Source organism: Haemaphysalis longicornis, unplaced genomic scaffold (assembly GCF_048455015.1).
Source record: "Haemaphysalis longicornis isolate Haplotype H1 unplaced genomic scaffold, Haemaphysalis longicornis Haplotype H1 scaffold_2, whole genome shotgun sequence".
Lineage (NCBI taxonomy): Eukaryota > Metazoa > Arthropoda > Arachnida > Ixodida > Ixodidae > Haemaphysalis > Haemaphysalis longicornis.
This window is the reverse complement of record NW_027526295.1, coordinates 48,924,970-48,933,919: the sequence shown is the minus strand read 5'-3', so window position 1 is coordinate 48,933,919 and position 8,950 is coordinate 48,924,970. Positions and strand designations below refer to the sequence as shown.

Sequence of the window (8,950 nt, the reverse complement as noted above, 5' to 3'; positions counted from 1 at the left end):
CGAACCAGACTGCTCAGGGCTTGCTACTTTGGAGTCTTAGCGCATTCTTAAGAGTCTCATTTGCTGTCTTATATGTTTCCGGAAAGCGTCTAGTAGTCGCCTAGGAAAGGTTCGACCGCGAAACAGTCTGACCACAAGATGAGACTCTCACCCAGTCGGTCTTATTGGGCTTGGAGCAAGCAGGCCCTGGTCTTTTCTCACGCGACTTGACAGCTTCTTCCAAAGCTAGAGCAACAGTTAGAATGTCATTTTCTTTTTATCGTTTTGTTCTTCCATCTCGTCCTTACAAATAAAAGGAATCGTCACTGATCCATGCAAAAGCAGCTCTACAGAAGAGGCAAAAGACAAAGGACGGCTGTTCCCTCACCAGGCCTGGAAGAAGAGGGAGGAGAGGTTGCAGGAACTCCCTGGGCCGTGGACAAAGTGCTCCAGCAGGCCTGCCTTCTCCCGCGACAGTTCTCCTCCTGCATCACATTGTAGTAGTCCGTGGACCACAATCAACCCGACCACACAGTTGCACTGAGCAGGGCTTTACTTTTACAACGCTTTGGAGATTAAGTGCAAGTGTGGCAAAGTTGGAAGAGCTTCCTTGAAGACCTAGTACCGTATTTGCACGATTGTAGGTCAACCCTTCTTTCAAGTTTGACAATCCAGTGTTTGGGGGTCGACTTAGAATCGAAATCAAACTTCGCGCCGCTTGTAACCGCAAGAGAAATGAGAAACCAGGGGTGCTATGAGCTGGGGAAAGTGTAACACCCTCGTTTCCGTGGTTATTGTCGAAGCGTAGCGTGTTAATTTACCATTGCATACATTCTGGTGACAATAAAGGTGATGCCGACTTCGAAAGTTGGCGTTTCCGCTCTGTGCCCTTAGTCCACCGTACCTAGAGCGGCTAACCTTCCACCAGCGCATTCAGAATTGTGCTGAACATGATATGATTGTTCCAACGTCAGCACCGTGCATTGATTAAAGGGATTCAGTAATACTCATTTTGCTTATCAGAGACAAACAAAACGCTTCTTAAATGCGAGCAACGTACTCACAATTCAAAGGAAATCGCAAGCGGCCGCTTCTTTCAGCCACCAGATTGTTTTTTTTTTTTATATCGCGCAGCAGTGGCCACTGCCGATAGCTTCGATGGTTGTCATCTCGCAGTGAATTTGTTCTCCTGATTGGCAATATAGTTTCCCACTCAACCCACAATCCATGGTTATTCCGTGTGCTTATACAAAAGCTCTTATTTTTTAACGTCTACTGCGCGCTCCACGAGCGCACGGCTCTTGTGAGAGCATCAATCATTGATGGAAGAGCCGCCATATGGGGGGTATTAGTAGTTGAGGAAAGAGCTTCTCTTTGTGATACAATTTTCTAGGCAGCCGCATTGCCCCGTGCTTGCGTCACTTCCGTGTTGTGCTGAATCCTCCCGTCTGTCATGACTGCCCTGGGCCCAAAGAACTCTTTCGGCGCTCATTCACAGCAGCGTTCAAACGAGCTGCTTTCTATGCTCACTTTTTTTTTTTTTATTAGATGCATTTTGGGGGGAAGGGGGGGGGGGGGGGGGTCAACCCACATTCGAGTTGACTTACAATCGTGTAAATACGGCACCAGTCGATGTGAAATCACGGAGCGAAGAGCAACACCTTTGGCAAAGCAGAGGACGTACCAATCTTTGCCCATCTTCATCACAACTGCTGTGCTTCAAGGGGGGACGTGGGTCTCAAAACAACTTCGTTTAATTTTTAAGTAAGCTCTGTAAAACTTGTCAGCAAGCTCTCTGCTTTTTTCCCACTGGTTTCAGATATGCCATTATTTGTTGAGCCAATCAATTAGTCCCCGAGATAATTAAGGATAATTAGCCATTTTTGCAGGAACAACAGACAAAACAGTGTTGGTCATAAAACTGCAATTTTTATAGTTTCGAATACTATGAACCCTGGTGAACGCAATAAGACAAGCAGCTTTTTGATGCACCACTTAGAACTAATTTTACAGCTCATTAAACTTTGGTGGCACCAGTGGCAGGGAACCATTTCCAGTGCCCATTTCAAACCCCAAAGTTTAATGAGGTGTAAAATTAGTTTCAAGCAATGCATCAAAAAGCTGCTTGTCTTATTGCATTCACCAGGGTTCGTAGTATTCGAAGCTATAAAAATTACAGTTTTATGTTTTGTCTACTGTTTGACCAAAGATGGCTAACTATTTCTAATTACCTTCAGAACTAATTGACCAATCGAAAGAAATAATGGCATATTTTAAATCAGTGGGAGGAAAGCTGCAAGGCTGACCAGTTTCATAAAATTTACTCGAAAATTAAAACAATTTGTTTTGCCCCCCCCCCCCCCCCCCCCTTAAAGGAGCCATGAAGACAAATTACAGCATCCTTCAGTTTGAAAGAGCCAGCCATTGGTCACTCCCTCAGCTCAATGAGAGCCTTGCAAGACGCTTTGTTAACTCAAAAAAAGCAAAAAATATTCAAAACCTTTCGTAGTCTACGCCACAGCAATACGCAGGAGTGACGAAATACAGGCCCACTCCAAAGCCACAGTTATCATTCAGTGTGTTCACTGCCTGCTGGCATCCCAGTGATACGGTCAAACACACTGGAGGCCCCACTGCAATCGCCCATTCACGCTTCTTGGTGGTGGTGGTTTTGGTGTGGGCAGCCACCAGTCCCAGAAACAGGATTCCATCCCACCGTAGAGAACTCACCCGCAAGCTGCTAGGGAGTCGCCACTGCTTTGCATGTATTCCTTAACACGTCAATTACTCGTCTGAAGTGTGCAGTAGAAACTGGTACCACTGTTATCGAGACAAGGCGGTCCTTTTAACGAGCCAACCTTGCATTTTGTCTTCATGGCCACTTTGGGTACACAGGTGGCTCCATTGCAGAGGGCACCACTCACCGGCAAAGCTTCCCACCAGGAAGCACGCGGCCCCTGGCAGACAGAGAACGCGTCCTGGTTGCAGTACCCTTCCACCACGGGCTGCACAGAGCAGTCACCGTCATTTGTGAGAGCGCAGACAACCAAACGTTGCTGCCAGGAAAAAAGCATGCCGGACGCTTCTCAATGCACAACGTGTTCAGGCCTCGCAATTTGAAGCCTCGGCGCATGCGTACACGTGCAGCTGGAGGTGGTGACAGAAGCAAAGCACGGCAGTTCCTTGCTATCGGTCAATACTACCGACTGTCCTCAGCATCTCGAAAGGAGACGTTTCAGCAAAATGGCCCAAAAAGTATCACACTTTCCCGTCAGGCAAAAAACGGTGTCTAGAAAGGCAGCACAAAAGACCCAGCAACCAGTTCCTAAGCTACCACAGCCAATAAGGATGTGACCGCAATGTCGGGATGCACGATGCGTGCCTGCAGTTTGAGGCGACCACAAAGCACAGAGAGCAGAAGTCAGCGCTGACCTAGTTCATAGCACCTTGGCCAGCCCTTCTTGTGGCTCAGTGGAATGAGGACAGAGTGCAGTTACGCGTGGGATGTTGCACACTTCATCAGAAGACGCTGCATCCAAGGCAATTTCAAGGAACTTCCAGGGCTGCCTGCCTTTACCCCTATCGCACACTGCACTGACCTGAAATGACCAATGCAGTTTCGGAGAAGGATTGAAACGTAAATCAATGAATCGCACTGAAACACGTGATCGATCGATCAATCCATCAATCGATCAATCAATCAATCAATCAATCAATCAATCAATCAATCACTCTTGTTTGACAACTGCATTTCATACAGGTGATGCACTCGAATGCAGCGCAAACACACCTCCATACCAGGATTCTGTTCGTGCTTATGTTAGACTGCAGTGACTGTTTAAACACAATGAAGAAAACACATTCACAAGACAAGTGGCAACTACCAACCGATTTGTTCGCACAAAGTACTGATGATTATAAGAAGGTGGGGTTGGGAGTGGAAAGACCACATCTAAATAAATTTTTGCTCCCACGTATCATTCGTTATGCCATGTTGTTTTCAATATGCTTTGTCTCTCCCTGGAACAATCCAATACAGGGTGCACTGATGCAATCATCAGCTTCACTGCAAACGTAGTAAGCTTTGGTAATCTCTCTCTTCATGCTCTCTGTGCTGTCTGCCAACAGGCACACATTATCAAACCGAAGGACACATCTGCATTGTTGGCAGTGGTCCACGAGCACTCTGTGTGCTTGCGATCGCTCGCATGCATGGCAGTGATTTCTTGATCTTCCATTTTACCATACGTGCTGGCCCCCATCTAAGCACTGCTGAACAGCTTTCTATGCCCGAGCAGAGTGGTGAAGCTACCGGCCCAAGTGAAGGGCACGAATCTGCACCCCTAAGTACTCTGCCGACTCCAGGGAGCACACAGGCCTCAAGCACGCACGTCTTCACAGTAGAGCAATTCTGGAAATGTGACACCTTGTCTTCTAAACACCTGGGGCCGAAGGGTTGCCTGATCCCCAGGGCCTTTTCAGCTGGAGGCGCCTCAGGGGGTCGAGGGGTCCACTCGCCGAGGGCAACAAGGGTTGCAAGGGGCAGGGCAGCCCCTGGTGGCCAGGGGGGGTGAGGTCATGTTGGCCTGGCACAATGGCACCTCTGCAGGTCCTCGTACTTGAACTGCACACACCGAGGCGAAGGGTCAAGGGTCACGACCCGCAGCACTCCTTCCTGTGCACCGACTGGAGGAAGTGATCCAGTGGAACAGGATGTTCAAATTTTGGGGGTTGGACGCACTGAAAAGCGGCCGCTACAGCCGGGATCGAACCCTCATTCTTGGACTCTGCGGCCAGCACTAAGCAATGGTGCTGGGTCCACTGAAACCAAAGGCACAACTGCACGCACAAGGCAATAGAGATGACCTTCCCTCGACCCCTGGAACAAGGGGGACTTCCTGTTCACCTGCTTCTCTCACTTGTCCCTTTAGGTCACCTCATTACACGTAGAGGGGTTTGTTTTAGCTGCTCTGGTGCCAGGTATATGCCAGACGCTCACAGGAACAACCGAAAAAAAAAAAAAAAACAGTCGTGTAAATACTAGGAATTTTGAAGAGATGACGGATAGTGCATGCTACCCGACTCAATACGAAGCAACGTTTCAGCAGTTAAAGTATTTCATTTGATGTTTGTTGTTTTTTCATCACTCATAATTTACAAGTATTCCAGAAACAAAAGTTGATTTTGCTGCGCGGCAAGCGTATTTTTAAAGGGACACTGAAGTGTAGTAGCAAGTTGCCTTACATCGGTACATTAAATTGTTCTGAATACAAATATCGCACTCACCGCAGCATCAGTCGCTTATTGACATAGAAAATGCCAAAAGCCTGAAAACAGGTGTAGACTTTCCCGCACTGCACCTTGTGACATTGCAAAATGCGAAGGGACATTTGGGATCGGTGGAGCTCGCTTATTAAGCGTTGTCTGGAACAGGCACGAACGTCCGATGGTCGGGTGCTTTTGAAGACGCACGAACCACAGCAAGCACACACAGCAAAATATGATGCCACAGCCCAGGCGGCAGTCTGCGTTTCAGTCTGTGTTTCGATTTCATGGAACCGTTTCGCTTTGTGTGCAAGCGCAGTCAAAATATGCATGCACGTGAGCGAACGCTGGGGACCACTGCACCTACTGACCGACCACTAGCGCATGTATGCATGAAACGGCCAGCGTCAGAAAAAGGACCAGAGATTAGATGAATGTGAAATTGTTCGTCCAACAGCGAACGTAGTTTCCCCAACTGCTCCCAGGTGGCACCACATCCTGGACGGTCATGTGGAAATCTTTGCCGACATCTCCACTCTCCCGCCAATGAAGAGCGGGAACTTGGTGGCCACTTTTGCTATATGCCGCCACCAGAGTGTCGGAACGAAGTGTTTTTCGTTTCGTTCTTTGTTTCCTTCCATACAGAAAAGTTCCGTTTCATTTTAGTTCCGGAACGAAAAATATAACGGTTCGTAATGGTTCATAACGGTTTGTGTTTGCACGGAAAAAAAAATGAGAACAAAATTTAAAAAGAAAAACAAAAAGCGATGTTTATTGATTTTTTGTAACAACTAAAGTGGTTAAAGAGCACTCACAACTGCGAAGCACTTCTTCAGACACATCTTATGGCACTCAACATTACCTCAGTAGCTGAACGTCCTCAAGTGTCACAACTGCACACAAAAATTCAGGCACTTTTTCAGACCCATCTTATTGCACTGAACACGACCTCAGAAGCTGCACGTCCTCAAATGTCACTCACAAGTGCACACAAAAACTGAAGCACTTCTTCAGACACATCTTATGGCACTGAATATGATCTCAGAAGCACCTCAAGTGTGCTTGGTGAAAGGTGAGACCTCTGGTCAGATAAAATAAAACTTTAGCGACGAGAATGCCCGCTCCACGCTGGCTTCGGTGGCTGGAACACCAAGGGCTACCTGCGCTAGGGTTGCCGTTCTCTGCGCTCTTCCCAAAATGCCAATACATTTGCAGTTCTCGGAAGGCGCGGTTCCTCTTCTAGCCTCTCATTCAATCAACCTCAAAGCATCTGCACAACAGCGCACGTACTCGAACGCACTTTGTACTTGAACCGAAAACCGAAACATTTTTTTTCAGTTTCACTCCGGAATGAAATTATAAATAGCGTTTCGTTTTCGTGTTCATTCCGGCCAAAAATATTGTTTTTTTCGTTTTTCGTTTCCGGTTTTCAATTCGTTCCAACACCCTGGCTGCCATGCCAAGATGGCAATAAACAGACCCTTCAGGGTGGGCTGCTATGAAAGCGAAAACCATTGAAGACAGGCTTTCAGGAAAATGGCACAGATCGAGTACTAATAGCAGACTCAGCTGACCCTGGCCGCTTTGTGATGACCTCGGAAACGTCACGACAAAAATGGAAGGGCAATGGCACAGAGAAGTGCCAGCTCTAATTATTTCTTTCTCAGCAAACAAGGCATCGTTGGTTGTCAGAAACAAAAGCTGAGAGGGCTATGCAACACGTGATCTTTCAGCTGAAACAAAAAGTTACTCAGCCGTTAGTGCCTCTTTAATTAGCTTTGCCGTATGCACCACACCCGTCAGTTCACTTTTCCGCATGGCACCACAGCTATGCAGGAAAGCTTACCACACATGAGCCTTTCACAGACCACGCACGTGTGCATTACCTAAGGCACGTAACACGCTGTTTGCGCATGGAATTTGTAACAAAAAAGAAAGTTTAATTTCAATTTGTAGCCTAAGTGAAATGCCACAAATCAGTGCCCGTTCACTGTGCTTGCAACAGGATATCAGCTGCCCCGCAATGCCCAGCAAGTGCCCTCCTTTTTTACGACAACATCCGCACAGTTTTTTATTCCACTGCTCTGCCATCTTGTCACAAGGTTCTTTTTCTGAGTGACATTTCACCAGCGAGGTTATTGTTTAATCAGCGAAGGTGTTCAGTCAACTGAGTACAATTTCCACTTTGGTGGAACCAGTACGGCTAAATTCGACGCCCAGTACTGGCATCTTGAGAAAGTCTTTTATTTTCCGATTCTGTCTTAATAGGTATCCACATGTGCCTGCAATCATGGCAAGAAAAAAAAAGAATCTCCCCGAGATCTTACAACTGCAACATACGACACCCAAGCAGGGCCACTCACCAAAAGCTGCTCATTGCAGGAGTACTTCCAGAGCGGTGTCACCACCATGGCCAACCTGCAACAACACGGGCGCAACAATGTCAGGGCACAGAACACACTGACCGGCACAACTTCCCAGGCCGTCCGCACAACGGCTGGGGAGAACGTTGGTGTCACCCCAACCAATTTCATTGTTACTCTTTGCTTAAGATGGCCACTTTGATAAGATAGGCCAGCCAGTGTCTTTTTGAACGAGTGTCAAGGCCTAATCGGGGTCACATAGAAATCCTCACATGCCTCCCGTTCCTACACCACACAGCATGCACGAACAGTCACGCGTTCAATTGTTTGCATGCCACTGTTGTGTTATGATAGTACGTACGTTCCTGATCATTTGGACACATAACCAGGAATGCCCCAAGGTTCAACTTTCGGACTTACATTAGTAATACTCCATGCTGAACCCAGTCACCATTTCGGATGGGCCCTTTCAAAAATGACTGCACGGTGTTTATAATCCCAAATGAGACCTGCAATGCTATTAGTTCTTTACGTGCATTACCTAATGCATGGGGTGCAAGACTAAAAGGGTCTAAAACCAAGTGCATCACATTTACCCAAAAAGAAACACATATTGAGTTTTACGCAAACTTCAGCAACATAAGCTTGCAGAATAGTACTATCCAGCTAAAGTAGCGTGCTGCCGAACTTTCAGCTAACCCATATTTCACTAGGTTAGTTGGAAAGCCCTGTGCAAAGCTGTTGTTGGGCCAGCACTGATATCAGTCTTCTGTTTACAGCCATTCAAATAAATTGCCAGGCAGTGCTGTGAATTCGTAAAACTTTAGACTTGTCCGTAAACAGTTCGCAAAAACTGAGTTTTCTCAGAAAATGCGCTCATGTCGAGAAATAAGTTTTTTTGGGGGGGCTATATGTATGTGTTCTTGTTTGCTTGCTTTTAAGTCAGAAGGTTAATTTTCCACGCATCATGCACTTGACTGCTCTCTCAGGAACCTGCCAGCTCAAATTTGTTTAAACTGAGTCAATTATGCTGCCCATGTTGTTTCATGTAAGCCCACCTGTAAGCACATACGGAGGGTCCACGAAAAGCACCCAGGGATACATGAGGGGCCTGAGGAGCCTGTGTTAGAAACCCTTGAAAAGAACCCTTGCACTAGGCCAAGAGGGGGCAGGGTAGCGACCTGGCTACTTCTTTATGCGTTCATAATTTTCAAGTTTATTAGAAATGGCCTGGAAACATCAGCGGAGCATGTCAAAACCCTGCAGTATGTGGCCGACACCCAGAGCAATATCCTACCTGGCTCGAGCTTTTCCTGAAAACATTTTATTCGTTTCGACTCTGC

At 47.0% G+C, this 8,950-nt stretch overlaps 1 long non-coding RNA gene across 1 annotated transcript; it reads right to left on the bottom strand.

Moving 5' to 3' along the window:
- Nucleotides 1-366: 366 nt before the first annotated feature.
- Nucleotides 367-4,584, bottom strand: LOC144167094 (uncharacterized). The gene is made up of 3 exons (XR_013321843.1): nt 4,422-4,584; nt 2,904-2,984; nt 367-464 (listed from the first exon to the last, which is right to left on the bottom strand). It is a non-coding gene; the product is annotated as an uncharacterized LOC144167094 (long non-coding RNA).
- Between the last annotated feature and the right edge of the window lie 4,366 nt (nt 4,585-8,950).